The 6,686-nt window shown below is 40.6% G+C and overlaps 1 protein-coding gene across 1 annotated transcript in view; it reads left to right on the forward strand.

Moving 5' to 3' along the window:
* Positions 1–932, forward strand: part of Alb (albumin) — a 14,928-nt gene extending 13,996 nt beyond the window's left edge. The window contains exon 15 of the mRNA XM_021210927.2: positions 790–932. The gene's annotated coding sequence lies outside the window, so the exon portion shown is untranslated. The remainder of the gene's footprint in view (positions 1–789) is intronic.
* Positions 933–6,686: the final 5,754 nt, after the last annotated feature.

Consider the following 6,686-nt stretch of genomic DNA (forward strand, 5'->3'; position numbering starts at 1 on the left):
TTTGTAGACCAGGCTGGCCTCGAACTCAGAAATCCGCCTGCCTCTGCCTCCCAAGTGCTGGGATTAAAGGCGTGCGCCACCATGCCCGGCTCTGTGAATCCATTTCTAACAGAAGATACAATGGGTTCTGTTTCATAATAAGTGACCTGCTTCCAAATTTCTGATGTGCCCCATGCTAAGCTTTAACAGAATTTATCTTCTTATGACAAAGCAGCCTCCTTTGAAAATATAGATAACTGCACACAGCTATGTTGGTCAATTTTGTTTATAATCTTGCAGAAGAGAATTTTAAAAATAGGGCAATAATGGAAGGCTTTGGCTAAAAATTGTTTCTCCATATGAAAACACAAACTTATTATTTTTTATTCAAACAAAGAACCTATAGATATAAGGTTATTTTGAAATTATTTCAGTTTTAGAAAGAATTGAAAATTTTGTAGCATTCTGAGAAGACAGCTTTCATTTGTAATCAATTAGGTAATAAGTAGGTCCCCAGAAATGGTGAGACCTCTGACTTTGACACTTGGGGACTCTGAGGGACCAGTGATAAAGAAGGCACAATCTATATCACACGTACACATGTTGGGGTGAGAGGATGTCGCAACATCTGTCAGTGTGTCATCTGCCCACCAAGTAATGGATGTCAGCTAAGACTAGGTCATGTATAGGCTGTCTATACTGGTGAAAATCGCAAAAAGAACCTAAGAAATTCAACATTTCTAGAAAATAGGTTTAGAAACCGTATTCCATTTTACAAAGGACACTTACATTTCTCATTTTGTTTTCCAGACTACCCTGAGAAAAAAAGACATGAAGACTCAGGACTCATCTTTTCTGTTGGTGTAAAATCAACAACCTAAGAAACACAAATTTCTTTAAACATTTGAATTCTTTTCTCTGTGCTGCAATTAATAAAAAATGGAAAGAATCTACTCTGTGTTTCAGAACTCTTATCTTCCAAAGACGAGCTTCACCCTAGCAGCCTCTTAGGCTCGGGGAAACCCTCACTTTCCTCCCTTCATCTCAGCAGAGACTCTAGCTCCACATGGGCAACACAATGAAAGTAAATGTTAATACTCTCCCACATTATGGGTGGTGACACTAGAAACCAGTATTTCAACATTACAAGAATTCTGAATGAGAGACTAAAAGCTTAGGAACTGTGACTTTCCTTTGTCAGTGGGATTCTTAAGAGTGAGTTGGGGGGCTGGTGAGATGGCTCAGTGGGTAAGAGCACCCGACTGCACTTCCAAAGGTTCCGAGTTCAAATCCCAGCAACCACATGGTGGCTCACAACCATCCATAACAAGATCTGATGCCCTCTTCTGGAGTGTCTGAGGACAGCTACAGTGTACTTACATATAATAAATAAATAATCTTTAAAAAAAAATAACTCAACTGTCCCTTTAAAAAAAAAGATTGAGTTGAGAACAAAAGAGATAGGAATGGCTTTAAAGGTGACTAGTTGAACTGATAAAGTAAATGAACTGAGGAAAGACAAATATAACTCAAGATGACAGAATAAAACCTTGAGAAGTCCTGTTGGAAGAGGAATCTGGGTGATCGGAGGGTGCTGGATTGATGAATCTTAAGGGTTGCGTGGTCAAAGAGTCATGTTAAAATGTAGATGCTATCTTCACTGCTAGGTTCTTTTCTCTATTCCAGGAGCCAGTTGTTCATATACACTTTGGTCTATGAATTTTATAGACTTGTCCAAGCCCTCTGTATGAGTTTACATACACTGTCATTTATAGCCATATGACATTTTTATTACAGACCTGGCTTCAGATTGTGCACATTATTCTTCAACCGGCTCTGATTTATCCCTTATAGTTTTACTTTAAGCATAGTACTTGAAGTGATTATGAGACCACACGTAAAGAAAGGTCCTTTTCAGTCCTCTTGTGCCCCACACTCTCTTTTCCTTCGACCTGTGATTTGGCCTCCTGGTGAAAGTATCAAAGAGAAAAAGGCTGGGAGGGTAGAATGGAGATTGGGCCCTGACCTGATGGAAACCAGAAAGTTTAGTCAGACAATTGAAGTAAGGTGTTGCTATTCAACTGGGTTAATAACGAGCCAGGTGTGGAAGCATTATCTGGTTCAGTACCCACTCCGACATACCAAAGGGAACCTTAAAATTTTAAGAGAATTATGCCTTCCAATGCACTATTTCCTGAGCCACTTCTGCTTTCCACAGAGTCAACACATGAAACTAAAGAGCCCAGTGTGCTCTATTTTTGAGAGGGCATCCATGGGGACATAATTCCTATCTGTCTGTCATCTATCTGTTTGTCTCTGTATTTTGCCTCATGAGCCAGAAGGCTGGGCTATTAGAATATTCCAGGCCTACTTGTGTGTGTGTGTGTGTGTGTGTGTGTGTGTGTGTGTGTGTTAGAGATGGTCTCATAGAACACTGGGAACAGGTTATGTTGTCAGTGTGACTTGACACAGGATGTTAGGTTGATCATTTATTTCCTTAAAGGAGGTGTTTGCCAAGTTTCTTCACTGTGAAGTTATTACTTTCCCCTTGCATAGTCTTTCTGGGGAAGCAAACAGTTAACGACAGCTCTTTCCCCAAAGTGAGACATGGGAGGTTCTAAGCTTCTGGAAGGGGGAACAGCCCTGATTCCTTTCATTAGAGGATGGTATTGCAAAGATCTGCTTACTGGCTGTGCCCCTCACCAGTGAGGACTCACTGTTTACACAACTTTGTAGAATAGAACTAAGAAACAAAGTATGCAGACATACACACATCATCTATCTATCTATCTATCTATCTATCTATCTATCTATCTATCTATCTATCTATCTATCATCTATCCATGCACATAAGAGTTTCAACTGATAATTCTGACTCTCTTTCAGAGCCACGAGGCTCAGTCCAACTTTCCTCTTGCTGATCTATAAGTGTCCTTTTGATTGTGAGGACTTGTCACCCACTATCTGCCCTCAGATATATATTTATATTATAGATTTGTTTAAGCCCAGGATATATGTTAAGGAGCTTCAGAATTATTGACCCCATACTTCCACAAGAACTACCAACAACTAGAATATAGTACTCACATGGAATTTCTTTTGTCTTTAACCTTATAGTTTTTAGGCAAAACATCGTTTTCCAAATTTACTTAGGTCAATTCTATTTTTTTCTCTCTATCTTCTTCAGTGAGGTTATGGTATAGTTTAGTTTCAATCACATTTACATTGGATACAAGACAAATTTAGGCTCTGTCTTTTGACGGATTCTTTCGTTTATACTGCACAGATAGGTCCATTGTGTCTCCTATATTTCAGTAGAGAATCCTCCATTGATAGTATAAAAAGTTAGCAGAGAGGGTAGAGAGCATCCTTCTCCCAGTGTTCTCTCTGCTAATGCTGTCTCGAGGCATTCAGTCCCATCTCTCCACAAACTCCACCTCAATTGTCTCTCAGTCACCAGGAACAGCATGCCTACCTCCTCCCAGGGATTCGAAGACTATTTCTCTGTCCCTTTCTTGGGCCTTTTTAGTGTGTCATATCTTGCTTTCTTCAGTGTGTTCACACTGTGTTTTCTCAAGTTGGTATTGCCTTTCCAGGAATATAGCCACTTCCCGTCCCTTATAGTCAGCCTTGCAACTATTCTTTTTTTGGTGACTATATAGATATAGGTGTAGTGACCAACGTCACTGAACACAGGGTAGGAATGGTATAGAAGGTGTATTACTAGATGTTTATGCTAAAGAAAACTAAATAGAACCCTCGCATGACCAGAGGCTTGCCCTATGGTTTTCTTCAAAGTCACATTACAATAACATCTAAGTGAGTTAACTGAGGCCAGAATTCATAGTGACATCATCAGTGCTATAGTAGAAATAATGATGTTATGGACATTAAATTAAATGCTTAATGAAAAAGAAAATATGATGGCAAGATGATTTGTTTGCATCAATATTGATTCTTCAGAGCAAATGAGTCATGAGACATGACATTACCATGGTTTTCATGAGGTTGAAGATACAAAAGTTAGCAAGAATATGATGCATTTGACACAGAAGAAGACAGAACAGTCATATGAAGTTAAGGACAGGGTGTGTATATAGTGGTCTCACAAGATAAAAACAGCACTGAAAAATTCCTTTCACCTAGCAATGTAGCTGTCATAGTGTCATGATATAATCACACAAGCTAAACATCACAGAATCCTGATTCCCCCTGAACTCCCAAAATGGCGAATAGAGTAAATTGTGAACTTACATGAATTTAGTCATGCAAACTTTCCCTTTGTGATAATAATAATTCATTATATTTTAAAATGTGAAATAACTCCCCGAATTAGGTACATCAAAAATGTTATATTCAACAATGATAAACCTAATTACTCTTTCATACGGTTGAGCCACTTGTTCCTCAATTTATTCCATCCAGGGTTATCTGACTTGCATTTGTCATATGACCAACTGATTAGCAAATAGGTGAATACTTGCGTGATGCTAGAAAAGAGCATTAGTATTTTGAGATAAGTGGGGAAAGGAAGAATTATCCTTTAACTAATGGAAGACTTACCATAATATTACATTTCATGGTTGATTGATAGGTAGAGTAATAAATGATTTGTTCAACTTATTTCATTCACAGAAACCTTGTTTAATTTCTTTAATTCTAGACTGTAAAATTTAGACTAGCTAATAATTTAAAATATTATATGCAAGTGACTACCATTTATTTGTGTTTGTTCTGTACATTAGCTCAAGTTACTCCAATTTCTCTAAATATGTTCAACTGATTCCTTAAAAATTTGATCTCAAGAATCTCTAGCAGAAGAGAAAGTACCCAAGTAGTTGTAGGGGGCTGCAACCCTGTAGGTGCAACAACAATATGAACTAACCAGTACCCCCTGAGCTCGAGTCTCTAGCTGCATATGTAGCAGAAGATGGCCTAATCAGCCATCATTGGGAAGAGAGACCCCTTGGTCTTGTAAACTTTATATGACCCAGCACAGGGGAAGGCCAGGGCCAAGTAGTGGGAGTGGGTGGATAGGGGAGCAGGGGCAGGAGTGGGGTATAGGGAACTTTTGGGATATCATTTGAAATGTAAATAAAGAAAATAATAATAAATAAATTAAAAAAAAAAAAAAAGAATCTCTAGCAGAGACTCTCATTAATGGGAGCCACAGAGGCTGAGCCATGCTTTGTAACCAGGCAAGTGGAGGGATTGGGACACCAAACTAGCCAGAAAACCTTTGATCTATAGTTCATTCTGCCTGCAGAGTGTTCTGGTATAGGAGCCTGGTAGAATGGTTATCAGAGAGACCAGAGTGGCTTTATCCACCAACTGATGGGGATAGATACCGAGTACCCCAGCAAACATTAGGCAGAGCTTGGTGAGTCCTGTGGAGGAGGGGGAGGGAGGATTAGAGGAACCAAAAGGGTTAGGGACACTATAAAGACATGGCCCGCACAATCAACTAACTGGAATTCACAGGGGCTCATAGAGATCAGGAAACCTGTAGGGGTCTGATCTAGGTCCTCTGCATATATGTTATAGTTGTATAGCTTGGCGTTCTTGTGGCCTCCTAACAGCAGGAACAGGGGCTGTCCCTGCCTCTTTTGCCTGTTTATGGGGCCCTTTTCCTCCTACAGGGCTGCATTGTCCAGCCTTGATGCGATGGTGTGTGCCTGGTGTTACTGTAGCTTGTTTCACCATGTTTGGTCGACGTTCCTGTGAGGCTTGCTCTCCTCTAAGGGGAGGCAGAGTGGATCTGGGGAAGGGGAGGTGGGGATGGAAGGGAATTGCAGTCGGGATATAACTGCAATTATAAGAATAAGGAAAAGAAAGAACCTCAAGAGGGGAGGTGAATTGAGGAGTAGTGTCACAGGTGAGCACGGGTGTATGGCCTGGGTGTCATAAAGATGGAGAAGAGTCCATTCTATCTGAAGAGACCACCTACCAACTGGAGGTGGTCTCTTCAGGTTCCATCTCCCTACTTTTGGACATTTTGACTAAGTTCATCCCCATTGAGTTCTGGAAGCCTCTAACCCCCAGTTCTCTGGGACTTTCTAGAGGTTCCCCCCGCCCCCCACCCCACCCCAACCCCGCAGCTGCACATTTTCATCCATTCTCCTGACCCTCTGGGCTTCTCTCCTGTCTATCCCCATTCCTGATCCTGTTCCCCTTTCCCCCTCCCCTCTCCTATCCAGGTTCCTCCCTCCTTGTGCCTCCTGTGATTTTGTTCCCCCTGCTAAGTGGGATTGAAGCATCCTCACTTGGGCCTTTCTTCTTATTAAACTTCTTTTTTTTTTTTAACTTTTTTTTTTTTAAAGATTTATTTATTTATTATATGTAAGTACACTGTAGCTGTCTTCAGACACTCCAGAAGAGGGCGTCAGATCTTGTTACGGATGATTGTGAGCCACCATGTGGTTGCTGGGATTTGAACTCCGGACCTTCGGAAGAGCAGTCGGGTGCTCTTCCCCACTGAGCCATCTCACCAGCCCCTTATTAAACTTCTTATGGTCTGTAGGTTGTATCATGGATAATCTGTAATTTTTGGCTAATATCCACTTATCAGTGAGTGCATACCATGCATGTTCTTTTGGGTCTGAGTTACCTCACTCAGGATGATATTTTCTAGTTCCATCCATTTGCTTGAAAACTTTATGATGTCCTCGTTTTTAGTAGTTGAATAGCATTCTATTGTGTAAGTGAAC

Source organism: Mus pahari, chromosome 13, assembly GCF_900095145.1.
Source record: "Mus pahari chromosome 13, PAHARI_EIJ_v1.1, whole genome shotgun sequence".
NCBI lineage: Eukaryota > Metazoa > Chordata > Mammalia > Rodentia > Muridae > Mus > Mus pahari.